Source organism: Balaenoptera physalus (genome assembly GCF_965194825.1).
Source record: "Balaenoptera physalus genome assembly, chromosome: 15".
NCBI classification, from domain to species: Eukaryota; Metazoa; Chordata; class Mammalia; order Artiodactyla; family Balaenopteridae; genus Balaenoptera; species Balaenoptera physalus.
Genome location: NC_138894.1, coordinates 1,083,794 through 1,105,481, shown reverse-complemented (window position 1 = coordinate 1,105,481; position 21,688 = coordinate 1,083,794).

Genomic DNA, 21,688 nt, shown 5'->3' with positions numbered 1-21,688 from the left:
TAAGCTGTTCCTTAAAACACTAGTGCTTAGGAAATCTATTGGAGGCAGAAGCAGTCAAGGGTAGCCTAGGGTTAGGGTTAGGCTTGGGGTTAGGCTTAGGGTACGGCTTAGGGTACGGGTTCGGGGAGGGGTTCGGGTACGGCGTAGGGTATGGGTTAGGGTTAGGGTTAGTGTTAGGTTAGGGCTCCGTTTAGGGTACGTGTTAGGGTTAGGGTAGGGGTTAGGGTTAGGGTACGCGTTAGGGTTAGGGTAGTTATTAAACCTATCCCACTCTCTAGATACCCCTTAGCACGTAAAGGAATATGATTTGGAGGTCCAGCCATGGAGAAGAGTTTAGACAGTAGGATAAGATAAGGAACACACCCATTATAAAGAAATCACATTAGGATTCTCTTTTTAAGCTGTTCCTTAAAACACTAGTGCTTAGGAAATCTATTGGAGGCAGAAGCAGTCAAGGGTAGCCTAGGGTTAGGGTTAGGCTTAGGGTTAGGCTTAGGGTACGGCTTAGGGTACGGGTTCGGGGAGGGCTTCGGGTACGGCGTAGGGCATGGGTTAGGGTTAGGGTTAGGGTTAGTGTTAGGGTTAGGGCTCGGTTTAGGGTACGGGTTAGGATTAGGGTACGTGTTAGGGTTAGGGTAGGGGTTAGGGTTAGGGTACGCATTAGGGTAGGGTAGTTACTAAACCTATCCCACTCTCTAGATACCCCTTAGCACGTAAAGGAATATTATTTGGGGGTCCAGCCATGGAGAAGAGTTTAGACACTAGGATAAGATACGGAACACACCCATTATAATGAAATCACATTAGGATTCTCTTTTTAAGCTGTTCCTTAAAACACTAGTGCTTAGGAAATCTATTGGAAGCAGAAGCAGTCAAGGGTAGCCTAGGGTTAGGTTTAGGCTTGGGGTTAGGTTTAGGGTACGGCTTAGGGTACGGGTTCGGGGAGGGGTTCGGGTACGGCGTAGGGTAAGGGTTAGGGTTAGGGTTAGGGCTAGTGTTAGGTTAGGGCTCCGTTTAGGGTACGGGTTAGGATTAGGGTACGTGTTAGGGTTAGGGTAGGGGTTAGGGTTAGGGTACGCGTTAGGGTTAGGGTAGTTATTAAACCTATCCCACTCTCTAGATACCCCTTAGCACGTAAAGGAATATGATTTGGAGGTCCAGCCATGGAGAAGAGTTTAGACAGTAGGATAAGATAAGGAACACACCCATTATAAAGAAATCACATTAGGATTCTCTTTTTAAGCTGTTCCTTAAAACACTAGTGCTTAGGAAATCTATTGGAGGCTGAAGCAGTCAAGGGTAGCCTAGGGTTAGGGTTAGGCTTAGGGTTAGGCTTAGGGTACGGCTTAGTGTACGGGTTCGGGGAGGGGTTCATGTACGGCGGAGGGTATGGGTTAGGGTTAGGGTTTGGGTTAATGTTAGGGTTAGGGCTCCGTTTAGGGTACGGGATAGGATTAGGGTACGTGTTAGGGTTAGGGTAGGGGTTAGGGTTAGGGTACGCGTTAGGGTTAGGTTAGTTATTAAACCTATCCCACTCTCTAGATACCCCTTAGCACGTAAAGGAATATTATTTGGGGGTCCAGCCATGGAGAAGTGTTTAGACACTAGGATAAGATAAGGAACACACCTATTATAAAGAAATCACATTAGGATTCTATTTTTAAGCTGTTCCTTAAAACACTAGTGCTTAGGAAATCTCTTGTAGGCAGAAGCAGTCAAGGTTTGCCTAGGGTTAGGGTTAGGCTTAGGGTACGGCTTAGGGTACGGGTTCGGGGAGGGCTTCAGGTACGGCGTAGGGTATGGGTTAGGGTTCGGGTTAGTGTTAGGGTTAGGGCTCGGTTTAGGTTACAGGTTAGGATTAGGGTACGTGTTAGGGTTAGGGTAGGGTTTAGGGTTAGGGTACGCGATAGGGTTAGGGTAGTTATTAAACCTATCCCACTCTCTAGATACCCCTTAGCACGTAAAGGAATATTATTTGGGGGTCCAGCCATGGAGAAGAGTTTAGACACTAGGATAAGATAAGGAACACACCCATTATAAAGAAATCACATTAGGATTCTCTTTTTAAGCTGTTCCTTAAAACACTAGTGCTTAGAAATCTATTGGAGGCAGAAGCAGTCAAGGGTAGCCTAGGTTTAGGGTTAGGCTTAGGTTTAGGCTTAGGGTACGGCTTAGGGTACGGGTTCGGGGAGGGCTTATGGTACGGCGTAGGGCATGGGTTAGGGTTAGGGGTAGGGTTAGTGTTAGGGTTAGGGCTCGGTTTAGTGTACGGTTTAGGATTAGGGTACGTGGTACTGTTAGGGTAGGGGTTAGGGTTAGGGAACGCGTTAGGGTTAGGGTAGTTATTAAACCTATCCCACTCTCTAGATACCCCTTAGCACGTAAAGGAATATTATTTGGTGGTCCAGCCATGGAGAAGTGTTTAGACACTAGGATAAGATAAGGAACACACCAATTATAAAGAAATCACATTAGGATTCTATTTTTAAGCTGCTCCTTAAAACACTAGTGGTTAGGAAATCTATTGGAGGCAGAAGCAGTCAAGGGTTGCCTAGGGTTTGGGTTAGGCTTAGGGTTAGGCTTAGGGTACGGCTTAGGGTACGGGTTCGGGGAGGGCTTCGTGTACGGCGTAGGGTATGGGTTAGTGTTAGGGTTAGGGTTAGTGTTAGGGTTAGGGCTCGGTTTAGGGTACAGGTTAGGATTAGGGTACGTGTTAGGGTTAGGGTAGGGGTTAGGGTTAGGGTACGCGTTAGGGTTCGGGTAGTTATTAAACCTATCCCACTCTCTAGATACCCCATAGCACGTAAAGGAATATTATTTTGGGGTCCAGCCTTGGAGAAGAGTTTAGACACTAGGATAAGATAAGGAACACACCCATTATAAAGAAATCACATTAGGATTCTCTTTTTAAGCTGTTCCTTAAAACACTAGTGCTTAGGAAATATATTGGAGGCAGAAGCAGTCAAGGGTAGCCTAGGTTTAGGGTTAGGCTTAGGTTTAGGCTTAGGGTACGGCTTAGGGTACGGGTTCGGGGAGGGCTTCTGGTACGGCGTAGGGCAAGGGTTAGGGTTAGGGTTAGGGTTAGTGTTAGGGTTAGGGCTCGGTTTAGGGTACGGGTTAGGATTAGGGTACGTGTTAGGGTTAGGGTAGGGGTTAGGGTTAGGGTACGCATTAGGGTAGGGTAGTTACTAAACCTATCCCACTCTCTAGATACCCCTTAGCACGTAAAGGAATATTATTTGGGGGTCCAGCCATGGAGAAGAGTTTAGACACTAGGATAAGATACGGAACACACCCATTATAATGAAATCATATTAGGATTCTCTTTTTAAGCTGTTCTTTAAAACACTAGTGCTTAGGAAATCTATTGGAGGCAGAAGCAGTCAAGGGTAGCCTAGGGTTAGGTTTAGGCTTGGGGTTAGGCTTAGGGTACGGCTTAGGGTACGGGTTCGGGGAGGGGTTCGGGTACGGCGTAGGGTATGGGTTAGGGTTAGGGTTAGGGTTAGTGTTAGGTTAGGGCTCCGTTTAGGGTACGGGTTAGGATTAGGTTACGTGTTAGGGTTAGGGTAGGGGTTGGGGTTAGGGTACGCGTTAGGGTTAGGGTAGTTATTAAACCTATCCCACTCTCTAGATACCTCTTAGCAGGTAAAGGAATATGATTTGGAGGTCCAGCCATGGAGAAGAGTTTAGACAGTAGGATAAGATAAGGAACACACCCATTATAAAGAAATCACATTAGGATTCTCTTTTTAAGCTGTTCCTTAAAACACTAGTGCTTAGGAAATCTATTGGAGGCAGAAGCAGTCAAGGGTAGCCTAGGGTTAGGTTTAGGCTTGGGTTTAGGCTTAGGGTACGGCTTAGGGTACGGGTTTGGGGAGGGGTTCGGGTACAGCGTAGGGTATGGGTTAGGGTTAGGGTTTGGGTTAGTGTTAGGGTTACGGCTCCGTTTAGGGTACGGGTTAGGATTAGGGTACGTGTTAGGGTTAGGTTAGGGGTTAGGGTTAGGGTACGCGTTAGGGTTAGGGTAGTTATTAAACCTATCTCACTCTCTAGATACCCCTTAGCACGTAAAGGAATATTATTTGTGGGTCCAGCCATGGAGAAGTGTTTAGACACTAGGATAAGATAAGGAACACACCTATTATAAAGAAATCCCATTAGGATTCTATTTTTAAGCTGTTCCTTAAAACACTAGTGCTTAGGAAATCTATTGGAGGCAGAAGCAGTCAAGGGTTGCCTAGTGTTAGGGTTAGGCTTAGGGTTAGGCTTAGGGTACGGCTTAGGGTACGGGTTCGGGGAGGGGTTCGTGGACAGCGTAGGGTATGGGTTAGGGTTAAGGTTTGGGTTAGTGTTAGGGTTAGGGCTCCGTATAGGGTACGGGTTAGGATTAGGGTACGTGTTAGGGTTAGGTTGGGGGTTAGGGTTAGGGTACGCGTTAGGGTTAGGGTAGTTATTAAACCTATCCCACTCTCTAGATACCCCTTAGAACGTAAAGGAATATTATTTTGGGGTCCAGCCATGGAGAAGAGTTTAGACACAAGGATAAGATAAGGAACACACCCATTATAAAGAAATCACATTAGGATTCTCTTTTTAAGCTGTTCCTTAAAACACTAGTGCTTAGGAAATCTATTGGAGGCAGAAGCAGTCAAGGGTAGCCTAGGGTGAGGGTTAGGCTTGGGGTTACGCTTAGGGTACGGCTTAGGGTACGGGTTCGGGGAGGGGTTCGGGTACGGCGTAGGGTATGGGTTAGGGTTAGGGTTAGTGTTAGGTTAGGGCTCCGTTTAGGGTACGGGTTAGGATTAGGGTACGTGTTAGGGTTAGGGTAAGGGTTAGGGTTAGGGTACGCGTTAGGGTTAGGGTAGTTATTAAACCTATCCCACTCACTAGATACCCCTTAGCACGTAAAGTAATATTATTTGGGGATCCAGCCATGGAGAAGAGTTTACACACTAGGATAAGATAAGGAACACACCCATTATAAAGAAATCACATTAGGATTCTCTTTTTATGCTGTTCCTTAAAACACTCGTGATTAGGAAATCGATTGGAGGCAGAAGCAGTCAAGGGTAGCCTAGGGTTAGGGTTAGGCTTTGGGTTAGGCTTAGGGTACGGCTTAGTGTACGGGTTCGGGGAGGGGTTCGTGTACGGCGGAGGGTATGGGTTAGGGTTAGTGTTTGGGTTAGTGTTAGGGTTAGGGCTCCGTTTAGGGTACGGGATAGGATTAGGGTACGTGTTAGGGTTAGGGTAGGGGTTAGGGTTATGGTACGCATTAGGGTTAGGGTAGTTATTAAACCTATCCCACTCTCTAGATTCCCCTTAGCACGTAAAGCAGTATTATTTGGGGGTCCATCCATGGCGAAGAGTTTAAATACTAAGATAATATAAGGAACACACACATTATAAAGAAATCACATTAGGATTCTCTTTTTAAGCTGTTCCTTAAAACACTAGTGCCTAGGAAATCTATTGGAGGCAGAAGCAGTCAAGGGTAGCCTAGGGTTAGGTTTAGGCTTGGGTTTAGGCTTAGGGTACGGCTTAGGGTACGGGTTTGGGGAGGGGTTCGGGTACAGCGTAGGGTATGGGTTAGGGTTAGGGTTTGGGTTAGTGTTAGGGTTACGGCTCCGTTTAGGGTACGGGTTAGGATTAGGGTACGTGTTAGGGTTAGGTTAGGGGTTAGGGTTAGGGTACGCGTTAGGGTTAGGGTAGTTATTAAACCTATCCCACTCTCTAGATACCCCTTAGCACGTAAATCAATATTATTTGGGGGTCCATCCATGGAGAAGAGTTTAGACGCTAAGATAATATAAGCAACACACACATTATAAAGAAATCACATTAGGATTCTCTTTTTAAGCTGTTCCTTAAAACACTAGTGCTTAGGAAATCTATTGGAGGCAGAAGAAGTCAAGGGTAGCCTAGGGTTAGGGTTGGGCTTGGGGTTAGGCTTAGGGTACGGCTTAGGGTACGGGCTCGGGGAGGGGTTCTGGTACGTCGTAGGGTATCGGTTAGGGTTAGGGTTAGGGTTAGTGTTAGGGTTAAGGCTCGGTTTAGGGTACGGGTTAGGATTAGGGTACGTGTTAGGGTTAGGGTAGGGGTTAGGGTTAGGGTACTTATTAAACCTATCCCACTCTCTAGATACCCCTTAGCACGTAAAGCAATATTATTTGGGGGTCCATCCATGGAGAAGAGTTTAGACACTAAGATAATATAAGGAACACACACATTATAAAGAAATCACATTAGGATTCTCTTTTTAAGCTGTTCCTTAAAACACTAGTGCTTAGGAAATCTATTGGAGGCAGAAGCAGTCAAGGGTAGCCTAGGGTTAGGGTTAGGCTTGGGTTTAGGCTTAGGGTACGGCTTACGGTACGGGTTCGGGGAGGGGTTCGGGGACAGCGTAGGGTATGGGTTAGGGTTAAGGTTTGGGTTAGTGTTAGGGTTAGGGCTCCGTTTAGGGTACGGGTTAGGATTAGGGTACGTGTTAGGGTTAGGTTGGGGGTTAGGGTTAGGGTACGCGTTAGGGTTAGGGTAGTTATTAAACCTATCCCACTCTCTAGATACCCCTTAGAACGTAAAGGAATATTATTTTGGGGTCCAGCCATGGAGAAGAGTTTAGACACTAGGATAAGATAAGGAACACACCCATTATAAAGAAATCACATTAGGATTCTCTTTTTAAGCTGTTCCTTAAAACACTAGTGCTTAGGAAATCTATTGGAGGCAGAAGCAGTCAAGGGTAGCCTAGGGTTAGGGTGAAGCTTGGGGTTAGGCTTAGGGTACGGCTTAGGGTACGGGTTCGGGGAGGGGTTCGGGTATGGCGTAGGGTATGGGTTAGGGTTAGGGTTAGTGTTAGGTTAGGGCTCCGTTTAGGGTACGGGTTAGGATTAGGGTACGTGTTAGGGTTAGGGTAGGGGTTAGGGTTAGGGTACGCGTTAGGGTTAGGGTAGTTATTAAACCTATCCCACTCTCTAGATACCCCTTAGCACGTAAAGGAATATGATTTGGAGGTCCAGCCATGGAGAAGAGTTTAGACAGTAGGATAAGATAAGGAACACACCCATTATAAACAAATCACATTAGGATTCTCTATTTAAGCTGTTCCTTAAAACACTAGTGCTTAGGAAATCTATTGGAGGCAGAAGCAGTCAAGGGTATCCTAGGGTTAGGGTTAGGCTTAGGGTTAGGCGTAGGGTACGGCTTAGTGTACGGGTTCGGGGAGGGGTTCATGTACGGCGGAGGGTATGGGTTAGTGTTAGGGTTTGGGTTAATGTTAGGGTTAGGGCTCCGTTTAGGGTACGGGATAGGATTAGGGTACGTGTTAGGGTTAGGGTAGGGGTTAGGGTTAGGGTACGCGTTAGGGTTAGGGTAGTTATTAAACCTATCCCACTCTCTAGATACCCCTTAGCACGTAAAGGAATATTATTTGGGGGTCCAGCCATGGAGAAGTGTTTAGACACTAGGATAAGATAAGGAACACACCTATTATAAAGAAATCACATTAGGATTCTATTTTTAAGCTGTTCCTTAAAACACTAGTGCTTAGGAAATCTATTGGAGGCAGAAGCAGTCAAGGGTTGCCTAGGGTTAGGGTTAGGCTTAGGGTTAGGCTTAGGGTACGGCTTAGGGTACGGGTTCGGGGAGGGCTTCAGGTACGGCGTAGGGTATGGGTTAGGGTTAGGGTTAGTGTTAGGGTTAGGGCTCGGTTTAGAGTACAGGTTAGGATTAGGGTACGTGTTAGGGTTAGGGTAGGGGTTAGGGTTAGGGTACGCGATAGGGTTAGGGTAGTTATTAAACCTATCCCACTCTCTAGATACCCCTTAGCACGTAAAGGAATATTATTTGGGGGTCCAGCCATGGAGAAGAGTTTAGACACTAGGATAAGATAAGGAACACACCCATTATAAAGAAATCACATTAGGATTCTCTTTTTAAGTTGTTCCTTAAAACACTAGTGCTTAGGAAATCTATTGGAGGCAGAAGCAGTCAAGGGTAGCCTAGGTTTAGGGTTAGGCTTAGGTTTAGGCTTAGTGTACGGCTTAGGGTACGGGTTCGGGGAGGGCTTCGGGTACGGCGTAGGGCATGGGTTAGGGTTAGGGTTAGGGTTAGTGTTAGGGTTAGGGCTCGGTTTAGGGTACGGGTTAGGATTAGGGTACGTGTTAGGGTTAGGGTAGGGTTTAGGGTTAGGGTACGCATTAGGGTAGGGTAGTTATTAAACCTATCCCACTCTCTAGATACCCCTTAGCACGTAAAGGAATATTATTTGGGGGTCCAGCCATGGAGAAGAGTTTAGACACTAGGATAAGATAAGGAACACACCCATTATAAACAAATCACATTAGGATTCTCTTTTTAAGCTGTTCCTTAAAACACTAGTGCTTAGGAAATCTATTGGAGGCAGAAGCAGTGAAGGGTAGCCTAGGGTTAGGGTTAGGCTTAGGGTTAGGCTTAGGGTACGGCTTAGGGTACGGGTTCGGGGAGGGTTTCGGGTACGGCGTAGGGTATGAGTTAGGGTTATGGTTAGGGTTAGTGTTAGTGTAAGGGCTCGGTTTAGTGTACGGGTTAGGATTAGGGTACGTGTGAGGGTTAGGGTAGGGGTTAGGGTTAAGGTACGCGTTAGGGTTAGGGTAGTTATTAAACCTATCCCACTCTCTAGATACCCCTTAGCACGTAAAGGAATATTATTTGTGGGTCCAGCCATGGAGAAGTGTTTAGACACTAGGATAAGATAAGGAACACACCTATTATAAAGAAATCCCATTAGGATTCTATTTTTAAGCTGTTCCTTAAAACACTAGTGCTTAGGAAATCTATTGGAGGCAGAAGCAGTCAAGGGTTGCCTAGTGTTAGGGTTAGGCTTAGGGTTAGGCTTAGGGTACGGCTTAGGGTACGGGTTCGGGGAGGTCTTCGGGTACGGCGTAGGGTATGGGTTAGGGTTAGGGTTAGGGTTAGTGTTAGGGTTAGGGCTCGGTTTAGGGTACGGGTTAGGATTAGGGTACGTGTTAGGGTTAGGGTAGGGGTTAGGGTTAGGGTATGCGTTAGGGTTAGGGTAGTTATTAAACCTATCCCACTCTCTAGATACCCCTTAGCACGTAAAGGAATATTATTTGGGGGTCCAGCCATGGAGAAGAGTTTAGACACTAGGATAAGATAAGGAACACACACATTATAAAGATATCACATTAGGATTCTCTTTTTAAGCTGTTCCTTAAAACACTAGTGCTTAGGAAATCTATTGGAGGCAGAAGCAGTCAAGGGTAGCCTAGGGTTAGTGTTAGGCTGAGGGTTTGGGTTAGGGTATGGCTTAGGGTACGGGTTCGGGGAGGGCTTCGGGTACGGCGTAGGGTATGGGTTAGGGTTAGGGTTAGTGTTAGTGTTAGGGTTAGGGCTCGGTTTAGGGTACGGGTTAGCGTTAGGGTAGTGGTTAGAGTTAGGGTACGCATTAGAGTTAGGGTAGTTATTAAACCTATCCCACTCTCTAGATACCCCTTAGCACGTAAAGGAATATTATTTGGGGGTCCAGCCATGGAGAAGAGTTTAGACACTAGGATAAGATAAGGAACACACCCATTATAAAGAAATCACATTAGGATTCTCTTTTTAAGCTGTTCCTTAAAACACTAGTGCTTAGGAAATCTATTGGAGCCTGAAGCAGTGAAGGGTAGCCTAGGGTTAGGGTTAGGCTTAGGGTTAGGCTTAGGGTACGGCTTAGGGTACGGGTTCGGGGAGGGCTTCGGGTACGGCGTAGGGCATGGGTTAGGGTTAGGGTTAGGGTTAGTGTTAGGGTTAGGGCTCGGTTTAGGGTACGGGTTAGGATTAGGGTACGTGTTAGGGTTAGGGTAGGGGTTAGGGTTAGGGTATGCATTAGGGTTAGGGTAGTTATTAAACCTATCCCACTCTCTAGATACTCCTTAGCACGTAAAGGAATATTATTTGGGGGTCCAGCCATGGAGAAGAGTTTAGACACTAGGATAAGATAAGGAACACACCTATTATAAAGAAATCACATTAGGATTCTCTTCTTAAGCTGTTCCTTAAAACACTAGTGCTTAGGAAATCTATTGGAGGCAGAAGCAGTCAAGGGTAGCCTAGGGTTAGGGTTAGGCTTAGGGTTAGGCTTAGGGTACGGCTTAGGGTACGGGTTCGGGGAGGGCTTCGGGTACGGCGTAGGGTATGGGTTAGGGTTAGTGTTAGGGTTAGTGTTAGGGATAGGGCTCGGTTTAGGGTACAGTTTAGGATTAGGGTACGTGTTAGGGTTAGGGTAGGGGTTAGGGTTAGGGTACGCGTTAGGGTTAGGGTAGTTATTAAACCTATCCCCCTCTCTAGATACCCCTTAGCACGTAAAGGAATATTATTTGGGGGTCCAGCCATGGAGAAGAGTTTAGACACTAGGATAAGATAAGGAACACACCCATTATAAAGAAATCACATTAGGATTCTCTTTTTAAGCTGTTCCTTAAAACACTAGTGCTTAGGAAATCTATTGGAGGCAGAAGCAGTCAAGGGTAGCCTAGGGTTAGGGTCAGGCTTGGGGTTAGGCTTAGGGTACGGCTTAGGGTACGGGTTCGGGGAGGGGTTCGGGTACGGCGTAGGGTATGGGTTAGGGTTAGAGTTAGTGTTAGGTTAGGGCTCCGTTTAGGGTACGGGTTAGGATTAGGGTACGTGTTAGGGTTAGGGTAAGTGTTAGGGTTAGGGTACGCGTTAGGGTTAGGGTAGTTATTAAACCTATCCCACTCACTAGATACCCCTTAGCACGTAAGGTAATATTATTAGGGGATCCAGCCATGGAGAAGAGTTTAGACACTAGGATAAGATAAGGAACACACCCATTATAAAGAAATCACATTAGGATTCTCTTTTTATGCTGTTCCTTAAAACACTCGTGCTTAGGAAATCGATTGGAGGCAGAAGCAGTCAAGGGTAGCCTAGTGTTAGGGTTAGGCTTAGGGTTAGGTTTAGGGTACAGCTTAGGGTACGGGTTCGGGGAGGGATTCGGGTACGGCGTAGGGTATGGGTGAGGGTTACGGTTAGGGTTAGTGTTAGTGTTAGGGCTCTGTTTAGTGTACGGTTTAGGTTTAGGGTACGTGTTACTGTTAGGGTAGGGGTTAGGGTTAGGGTACGCGTTAGGGTTAGGGTAGTTATTAAACCTATCCCACTCTCTAGATACCCCTTAGCACGTAAAGGAATATTATTTGGGGGTCCAGCCATGGAGAAGTGTTTAGACACTAGGATAAGATAAGGAACACACCTATTATAAAAAATCACATTAGGATTCTATTTTTAAGCTGCTCCTTAAAACACTAGTGCTTAGGAAATCTATTGGAGGCAGAAGCAGTCAAGGGTTGCCTAGGGTTAGGGTTAGGCTTAGGGTTAGTCTTAGGGTACGGCTTAGGGTACGGGTTCGGGGAGGGCTTCGTGTACGGCGTAGGTTATGGGTTAGGGTTAGGGTTAGGGTTAGTGTTAGGGTTAGGGCTCGGTTTAGGGTACAGGTTAGGTTTAGGGTACGTGTTAGGGTTAGGGTAGGGGTTAGGGTTAGGGTACGCGTTAGGTTTAGGGTAGTTATTAAACCTATCCCACTCTCTAGATACCCCTTAGCACGTAAAGGAATATTATTTTGGGGTCCAGCCTTGGAGAAGAGTTTAGACACTAGGATAAGATAAGGAACACACCCATTATAAAGAAATCACATTAGGATTCTCTTTTTAAGCTGTTCCTTAAAACACTAGTGCTAAGGAAATCTATTTGAGGCAGAAGCAGTCAAGGGTAGCCTAGGTTTAGGGTTAGGCTTAGGTTTAGGCTTAGGGTACGGCTTAGGGTACGGGTTCGGGGAGGGCTTCGGGTACGGCGTAGGGCATGGGTTAGGGTTAGGGTTAGGGTTAGTGTTAGGGTTAGGGCTCGGTTTAGGGTACGGGTTAGGATTAGGGTACGTGTTAGGGTTAGGGTAGGGGTTAGGGTTAGGGTACGCATTAGGGAAGGGTAGTTACTAAACCTATCCCACTCTCTAGATACCCCTTAGCACGTAAAGGAATATTATTTGGGGGTCCAGCCATGGAGAAGAGTTTAGACACTAGGATAAGATACGGAACACACCCATTATAATGAAATCACATTAGGATTCTCTTTTTAAGCTGTTCCTTAAAACACTAGTGCTTAGGAAATCTATTTGAGGCAGAAGCAGTCAAGGGTAGCCTAGGTTTAGGGTTAGGCTTAGGGTTAGGCTTAGGGTACGGCTTAGGGTACGGGTTCGGGGAGGGCTTCAGGTACGGCGTAGGGTATGGGTTAGGGTTAGGGTTAGTGTTAGGGTTAGGGCTCGGTTTAGGGTACAGGTTAGGATTAGGGTACGTGTTAGGGTTAGGGTAGGGGTTAGGGTTAGGGTACGCGATAGGGTTAGGGTAGTTATTAAACCTATCCCACTCTCTAGATACCCCTTAGCACGTAAAGGAATATTATTTGGGGGTCCAGCCATGGAGAAGAGTTTAGACACTAGGATAAGATAAGGAACACACCCATTATAAAGGAATCACATTAGGATTCTCTTTTTAAGCTGTTCCTTAAAAGACTAGTGCTTAGGAAATCTATTGGAGGCAGAAGCAGTCAATGGTAGCCTAGGCTTAGGGTTAGGCTTAGGGTTAGGCTTAGGGTACGGCTTAGGGTACGGGTTCGGGGAGGGGTTCGTGTACGGCGGAGGGTATGGTTTAGGGTTAGGGTTTGGGTTAGTGTTAGGGTTAGGGCTCGGTTTAGTGTACGGGTTAGGATTAGGGTACGTGTTAGGGTTAGGGTAGGGGTTAGGGTTAGGGTACTTATTAAACCTATCCCACTCTCTAGATACCCCTTAGCACGTAAAGCAATATTATTTGGGGGTCCATCCATGGAGAAGAGTTTAGACACTAAGATAATATAAGGAACACACACATTATAAAGAAATCACATTAGGATTCTCTTTTTAAGCTGTTCCTTAAAACACTAGTGCTTAGGAAATCTATTGGAGGCAGAAGCAGTCAAGTGTAGCCTAGGGTTAGGGTTAGGCTTGGGTTTAGGCTTAGGGTACGGCTTACGGTACGGGTTCGGGGAGGGGTTCGGGGACAGCGTAGGGTATGGGTTAGGGTTAAGGTTTGGGTTAGTGTTAGGGTTAGGGCTCCGTTTAGGGTACGGGTTAGGATTAGGGTACGTGTTAGGGTTAGGTTGGGGGTTAGGGTTAGGGTACGCGTTAGGGTTAGGGTAGTTATTAAACCTATCCCACTCTCTAGATACCCCTTAGAACGTAAAGGAATATTATTTTGGGGTCCAGCCATGGAGAAGAGTTTAGACACTAGGATAAGATAAGGAACACACCCATTATAAAGAAATCACATTAGGATTCTCTTTTTAAGCTGTTCCTTAAAACACTAGTGCTTAGGAAATCTATTGGAGGCAGAAGCAGTCAAGGGTTGCCTAGGGTTAGGGTGAGGCTTGGGGTTAGGCTTAGGGTACGGCTTAGGGTACGGGTTCGGGGAGGGGTTCGGGTACGGCGTAGGGTATGGGTTAGGGTTAGGGTTAGTGTTAGGTTAGGGCTCCGTTTAGGGTACGGGTTAGGATTAGGGTACGTGTTAGGGTTAGGGTAAGGGTTAGGGTTAGGGTACGCGTTAGGGTTAGGGTAGTTATTAAACCTATCCCACTCACTAGATACCCCTTAGCACGTAAAGTAATATTATTTGGGGATCCAGCCATGGAGAAGAGTTTAGACACTAGGATAAGATAAGGAACACACCCATTATAAAGAAATCACATTAGGATTCTCTTTTTATGCTGTTCCTTAAAACACTCGTGCTTAGGAAATCGATTGGAGGCAGAAGCAGTCAAGGGTAGCCTAGGGTTAGGGTTAGGCTTAGGGTTAGGTTTAGGGTACGGCTTAGGGTACGGGTTCGGGGAGGGATTCGGGTACGGCGTAGGGTATGGGTTAGGGTTACGGTTAGGGTTAGTGTTAGTGTTAGGGCTCGGTTTAGTGTACGGTTTAGGATTAGGGTACGTGTTACTGTTAGGGTAGGGGTTAGGGTTAGGGAACGCGTTAGGGTTAGGGTAGTTATTAAACCTATCCCACTCTCTAGATACCCCTTAGCACGTAAAGGAATATTATTTGGGGGTCCAGCCATGGAGAAGTGTTTAGACACTAGGATAAGATAAGGATCACACCTATTATAAAGAAATCACATTAGGATTCTATTTTTAAGCTGCTCCTTAAAACACTAGTGCTTAGGAAATCTATTGGAGGCAGAAGCAGTCAAGGGTTGCCTAGGGTTAGGGTTAGGCTTAGGGTTAGGCTTAGGGTATGGCTTAGGGTACGGGTTCGGGGAGGGCTTCGTGTACGGCGTAGGGTATGGGTTAGGGTTAGGGTTAGGGTTAGTGTTAGGGTTAGGGCTCGGTTTAGGGTACAGGTTAGGATTAGGGTAAGTGTTAGGGTTAGGGTAGGGGTTAGGGTTAGGGTACGCGTTAGGGTTAGGGTAGTTATTAAACCTATCCCACTCTCTAGATACCCCTTAGCACGTAAAGGAATATTATTTTGGGGTCCAGCCTTGGAGAAGAGTGTACACACTAGGATAAGATAAGGAACACACCCATTATAAAGAAATCACATTAGGATTCTCTTTTTAAGCTGTTCCTTAAAACACTAGTGCTTAGGAAATCTATTGGAGGCAGAAGCAGTCAAGGGTAGCCTAGGTTTAGGGTTAGGCTTAGAGTTAGGCTTAGGGTACGGCTTAGGGTACGGGTTCGGGGAGGGCTTCGGGTACGGCGTAGGGCATGGGTTAGGGTTAGGGTTAGGGTTAGTGTTAGGGTTAGGGCTCGGTTTAGGGTACGGGTTAGGATTAGGGTACGTGTTAGGGTTAGGGTAGGGGTTAGGGTTAGGGTACGCATTAGGGTAGGGTAGTTACTAAACCTATCCCACTCTCTAGATACCCCTTAGCACGTAAAGGAATATTATTTGGTGGTCCAGCCATGGAGAAGAGTTTAGACACTAGGATAAGATACGGAACACACCCATTATAATGAAATCACATTAGGATTCTCTTTTTAAGCTGTTCCTTAAAACACTAGTGCTTAGGAAATCTATTGGAGGCAGAAGCAGTCAAGGGTAGCCTAGGGTTAGGTTTAGGCTTGGGGTTAGGCTTAGGATACGGCTTAGGGTACGGGTTCGGGGAGGGGTTCGGGTACGGCGTAGGGTATGGGTTAGGGTTAGGGTTAGGGTTAGTGTTAGGTTAGGGCTCCGTTTAGGGTACGCGATAGGATTAGGGTACGTGTTACGGTTAGGGTAGGGGTTAGGGTTAGGGTACGCGTTAGGGTTAGGGTAGGTATTAAACCTATCCCACTCTCTAGATACCCCTTAGCACGTAAAGGAATATGATTTGGAGGTCCAGCCATGGAGAAGAGTTTAGACAGTAGGATCAGATAAGGAACACACCCATTATAAAGAAATCACATTAGGATTCTCTTTTTAAGCTGTTCCTTAAAACACTAGTGCTTAGGAAATCTATTGGAGGCAGAAGCAGTCAAGGGTAGCCTAGGGTTAGGGTTAGGCTTGGGGTTAGGCTTAGGGTACGGCTTAGGGTACGGGTTCGGGGAGGGGTTCGGGTACGGCGTAGGGTATGGGTTAGGGTTAGGGTTAGTGTTAGGTTAGGGCTCCGTTTAGGGTACGTGTTAGGGTTAGGGTAGGGGTTAGGGTTAGGGTACGCGTTAGGGTTAGGGTAGTTATTAAACCTATCCCACTCTCTAGATACCCCTTAGCACGTAAAGGAATATGATTTGGAGGTCCAGCCATGGAGAAGAGTTTAGACAGTAGGATAAGATAAGGAACACACCCATTATAAAGAAATCACATTAGGATTCTCTTTTTAAGCTGTTCCTTAAAACACTAGTGCTTAGGAAATCTATTGGAGGCAGAAGCAGTCAAGGGTAGCCTAGGGTTAGGGTTAGGCTTAGGGTTAGGCTTAGGGTACGGCTTAGGGTACGGGTTCGGGGAGGGCTTCGGGTACGGCGTAGGGCATGGGTTAGGGTTAGGGTTAGGGTTAGTGTTAGGGTTAGGGCTCGGTTTAGGGTACGGGTTAGGATTAGGGTACGTGTTAGGGTTAGGGTAGGGGTTAGGGTTAGGGTACGCATTAGGGTAGGGTAGTTACTAAACCTATCCCACTCTCTAGATACCCCTTAGCACGTAAAGGAATATTATTTGGGGGTCCAGCCATGGAGAAGAGTTTAGACACTAGGATAAGATACGGAACACACCCATTATAATGAAATCACATTAGGATTCTCTTTTTAAGCTGTTCCTTAAAACACTAGTGCTTAGGAAATCTATTGGAAGCAGAAGCAGTCAAGGGTAGCCTAGGGTTAGGTTTAGGCTTGGGGTTAGGTTTAGGGTACGGCTTAGGGTACGGGTTCGGGGAGGGGTTCGGGTACGGCGTAGGGTAAGGGTTAGGGTTAGGGTTAGGGCTAGTGTTAGGTTAGGGCTCCGTTTAGGGTACGGGTTAGGATTAGGGTACGTGTTAGGGTTAGGGTAGGGGTTAGGGTTAGGGTACGCGTTAGGGTTAGGGTAGTTATTAAACCTATCCCACTCTCTAGATACCCCTTAGCACGTAAAGGAATATGATTTGGAGGTCCAGCCATGGAGAAGAGTTTAGACAGTAGGATAAGATAAGGAACACACCCATTATAAAGAAATCACATTAGGATTCTCTTTTTAAGCTGTTCCTTAAAACACTAGTGCTTAGGAAATCTATTGGAGGCTGAAGCAGTCAAGGGTAGCCTAGGGTTAGGGTTAGGCTTAGGGTTAGGCTTAGGGTACGGCTTAGTGTACGGGTTCGGGGAGGGGTTCATGTACGGCGGAGGGTATGGGTTAGGGTTAGGGTTTGGGTTAATGTTAGGGTTAGGGCTCCGTTTAGGGTACGGGATAGGATTAGGGTACGTGTTAGGGTTAGGGTAGGGGTTAGGGTTAGGGTACGCGTTAGGGTTAGGTTAGTTATTAAACCTATCCCACTCTCTAGATACCCCTTAGCACGTAAAGGAATATTATTTGGGGGTCCAGCCATGGAGAAGTGTTTAGACACTAGGATAAGATAAGGAACACACCTATTATAAAGAAATCACATTAGGATTCTATTTTTAAGCTGTTCCTTAAAACACTAGTGCTTAGGAAATCTCTTGTAGGCAGAAGCAGTCAAGGTTTGCCTAGGGTTAGGGTTAGGCTTAGGGTACGGCTTAGGGTACGGGTTCGGGGAGGGCTTCAGGTACGGCGTAGGGTATGGGTTAGGGTTCGGGTTAGTGTTAGGGTTAGGGCTCGGTTTAGGTTACAGGTTAGGATTAGGGTACGTGTTAGGGTTAGGGTAGGGTTTAGGGTTAGGGTACGCGATAGGGTTAGGGTAGTTATTAAACCTATCCCACTCTCTAGATACCCCTTAGCACGTAAAGGAATATTATTTGGGGGTCCAGCCATGGAGAAGAGTTTAGACACTAGGATAAGATAAGGAACACACCCATTATAAAGAAATCACATTAGGATTCTCTTTTTAAGCTGTTCCTTAAAACACTAGTGCTTAGAAATCTATTGGAGGCAGAAGCAGTCAAGGGTAGCCTAGGTTTAGGGTTAGGCTTAGGTTTAGGCTTAGGGTACGGCTTAGGGTACGGGTTCGGGGAGGGCTTATGGTACGGCGTAGGGCATGGGTTAGGGTTAGGGGTAGGGTTAGTGTTAGGGTTAGGGCTCGGTTTAGTGTACGGTTTAGGATTAGGGTACGTGGTACTGTTAGGGTAGGGGTTAGGGTTAGGGAACGCGTTAGGGTTAGGGTAGTTATTAAACCTATCCCACTCTCTAGATACCCCTTAGCACGTAAAGGAATATTATTTGGTGGTCCAGCCATGGAGAAGTGTTTAGACACTAGGATAAGATAAGGAACACACCAATTATAAAGAAATCACATTAGGATTCTATTTTTAAGCTGCTCCTTAAAACACTAGTGGTTAGGAAATCTATTGGAGGCAGAAGCAGTCAAGGGTTGCCTAGGGTTTGGGTTAGGCTTAGGGTTAGGCTTAGGGTACGGCTTAGGGTACGGGTTCGGGGAGGGCTTCGTGTACGGCGTAGGGTATGGGTTAGTGTTAGGGTTAGGGTTAGTGTTAGGGTTAGGGCTCGGTTTAGGGTACAGGTTAGGATTAGGGTACGTGTTAGGGTTAGGGTAGGGGTTAGGGTTAGGGTACGCGTTAGGGTTCGGGTAGTTATTAAACCTATCCCACTCTCTAGATACCCCATAGCACGTAAAGGAATATTATTTTGGGGTCCAGCCTTGGAGAAGAGTTTAGACACTAGGATAAGATAAGGAACACACCCATTATAAAGAAATCACATTAGGATTCTCTTTTTAAGCTGTTCCTTAAAACACTAGTGCTTAGGAAATATATTGGAGGCAGAAGCAGTCAAGGGTAGCCTAGGTTTAGGGTTAGGCTTAGGTTTAGGCTTAGGGTACGGCTTAGGGTACGGGTTCGGGGAGGGCTTCTGGTACGGCGTAGGGCAAGGGTTAGGGTTAGGGTTAGGGTTAGTGTTAGGGTTAGGGCTCGGTTTAGGGTACGGGTTAGGATTAGGGTACGTGTTAGGGTTAGGGTAGGGGTTAGGGTTAGGGTACGCATTAGGGTAGGGTAGTTACTAAACCTATCCCACTCTCTAGATACCCCTTAGCACGTAAAGGAATATTATTTGGGGGTCCAGCCATGGAGAAGAGTTTAGACACTAGGATAAGATACGGAACACACCCATTATAATGAAATCATATTAGGATTCTCTTTTTAAGCTGTTCTTTAAAACACTAGTGCTTAGGAAATCTATTGGAGGCAGAAGCAGTCAAGGGTAGCCTAGGGTTAGGTTTAGGCTTGGGGTTAGGCTTAGGGTACGGCTTAGGGTACGGGTTCGGGGAGGGGTTCGGGTACGGCGTAGGGTATGGGTTAGGGTTAGGGTTAGGGTTAGTGTTAGGTTAAGGCTCCGTTTAGGGTACGGGTTAGGATTAGGTTACGTGTTAGGGTTAGGGTAGGGGTTGGGGTTAGGGTACGCGTTAGGGTTAGGGTAGTTATTAAACCTATCCCACTCTCTAGATACCTCTTAGCAGGTAAAGGAATATGATTTGGAGGTCCAGCCATGGAGAAGAGTTTAGACAGTAGGATAAGATAAGGAACACACCCATTATAAAGAAATCACATTAGGATTCTCTTTTTAAGCTGTTCCTTAAAACACTAGTGCTTAGGAAATCTATTGGAGGCAGAAGCAGTCAAGGGTAGCCTAGGGTTAGGGTTAGGCTTAGGGTTAGGCTTAGGGTACGGCTTAGTGTACGGGTTCGGGGAGGGGTTCATGTACGGCGGAGGGTATGGGTTAGGGTTAGGGTTTGGGTTAATGTTAGGGTTAGGGCTCCGTTTAGGGTACGGGATAGGATTAGGGTACGTGTTAGGGTTAGGGTAGGGGTTAGGGTTAGGGTACGCATTAGGGTTAGGGTAGTTATTAAACCTATCCCACTCTCTAGATACCCCTTAGCACGTAAAGGAATATTATTTGGGGGTCCAGCCATGGAGAAGTGTTTAGACACTAGGATAAGATAAGGAACACACCTATTATAAAGAAATCACATTAGGATTCTATTTTTAAGCTGTTCCTTAAAACACTAGTGCTTAGGAAATCTATTGGAGGCAGAAGCAGTCAAGGGTTGCCTAGGGTTAGGGTTAGGCTTAGGGTTAGGCTTAGGGTACGGCTTAGGGTACGGGTTCGGGGAGGGCTTCAGGTACGGCGTAGGGTATGGGTTAGGGTTAGGGTTAGGGTTAGTGTTAGGGTTAGGGCTCGGTTTAGGGTACAGGTTAGGATTAGGGTACGTGTTAGGGTTAGGGTAGGGGTTAGGGTTAGGGTACGCGATAGGGTTAGGGTAGTTATTAAACCTATCCCACTCTCTAGATACCCCTTAGCACGTAAAGGAATATTATTTGGGGGTCCAGCCATGGAGAAGAGTTTAGACACTAGGATAAGATAAGGAACACACCCATTATAAAGAAATCACATTAGGATTCTCTTTTTAAGCTGTTCCTTAAAACACTAGTGCTTAGGAAATCTATTGGAGGCAGAAGCAGTCAAGGGTAGCCTAGGTTTAGGGTTAGGCTTAGGTTTAGGCTTAGTGTACGGCTTAGGGTACGGGTTCGGGGAGGGCTTCGGGTACGGCGTAGGGCATGGGTTAGGGTTAGGGTTAGGTTTAGTGTTAGGGTTAGGGCTCGGTGTAGGGTATGGGTTAGGATTAGGGTACGTGTTAGGGTTAGGGTAGGGGTTAGGGTTAGGGTACGCATTAGGGTAGGGTAGTTATTAAACCTATCCCACTCTCTAGATACCCCTTAGCACGTAAAGGAATATTATTTGGGGGTCCAGCCATGGAGAAGAGTTTAGACACTAGGATAAGATAAGGAACACACCCATTATAAACAAATCACATTAGGATTCTCTTTTTAAGCTGTTCCTTAAAACACTAGTGCTTAGGAAATCTATTGGAGGCAGAAGCAGTGAAGGGTAGCCTAGGGTTAGGGTTAGGCTTAGGGTTAGGCTTAGGGTACGGCTTAGGGTACGGGTTCGGGGAGGGTTTCGGGTACGCCGTAGGGTATGGGTTAGGGTTATGGTTAGGGTTAGTGTTAGTGTAAGGGCTCGGTTTAGTGTACGGGTTAGGATTAGGGTACGTGTGAGGGTTAGGGTAGGGGTTAGGGTTAGGGTACGCGTTAGGTTTAGGGTAGTTATTAAACCTATCCCACTCTCTAGATACCCCTTAGCACGTAAAGGAATATTATTTGGGGGTCCAGCCATGGAGAAGTGTTTAGACACTAGGATAAGATAAGGAACACACCTATTATAAAGAAATCCCATTAGGATTCTATTTTTAAGCTGTTCCTTAAAACACTAGTGCTTAGGAAATCTATTGGAGGCAGAAGCAGTCAAGGGTTGCCTAGGGTTAGGGTTAGGCTTAGGGTTAGGCTTAGGGTACGGCTTAGGGTACGGGTTCGGGGAGGTCTTCGGGTACGGCGTAGGGTATGGGTTAGGGTTAGGGTTAGGGTTAGTGTTAGGGTTAGGGCTCGGTTTAGGGTACGGGTTAGGATTAGGGTACGTGTTAGGGTTAGGGTGGGGGTTAGGGTTAGGGTATGCGTTAGGGTTAGGGTAGTTATTAAACCTATCCCACTCTCTAGATACCCCTTAGCACGTAAAGGAATATTATTTGGGGGTCCAGCCATGGAGAAGAGTTTAGACACTAGGATAAGATAAGGAACACACACATTATAAAGATATCACATTAGGATTCTCTTTTTAAGCTGTTCCTTAAAACACTAGTGCTTAGGAAATCTATTGGAGGCAGAAGCAGTCAAGGGTAGCCTAGGGTTAGTGTTAGGCTGAGGGTTTGGGTTAGGGTACGGCTTAGGGTACGGGTTCGGGGAGGGCTTCGGGTACGGCGTAGGGTATGGGTTAGGGTTAGGGTTAGAGTTAGTGTTAGGGTTAGGGCTCGGTTTAGGGTACGTGTTAGCGTTAGGGTAGTGGTTAGGGTTAGGGTACGCATTAGAGTTAGGGTAGTTATTAAACCTATCCCACTCTCTAGATACCCCTTAGCACGTAAAGTAATATTATTTGGGGGTCCAGCCATGGAGAAGAGTTTAGACACTAGGATAAGATAAG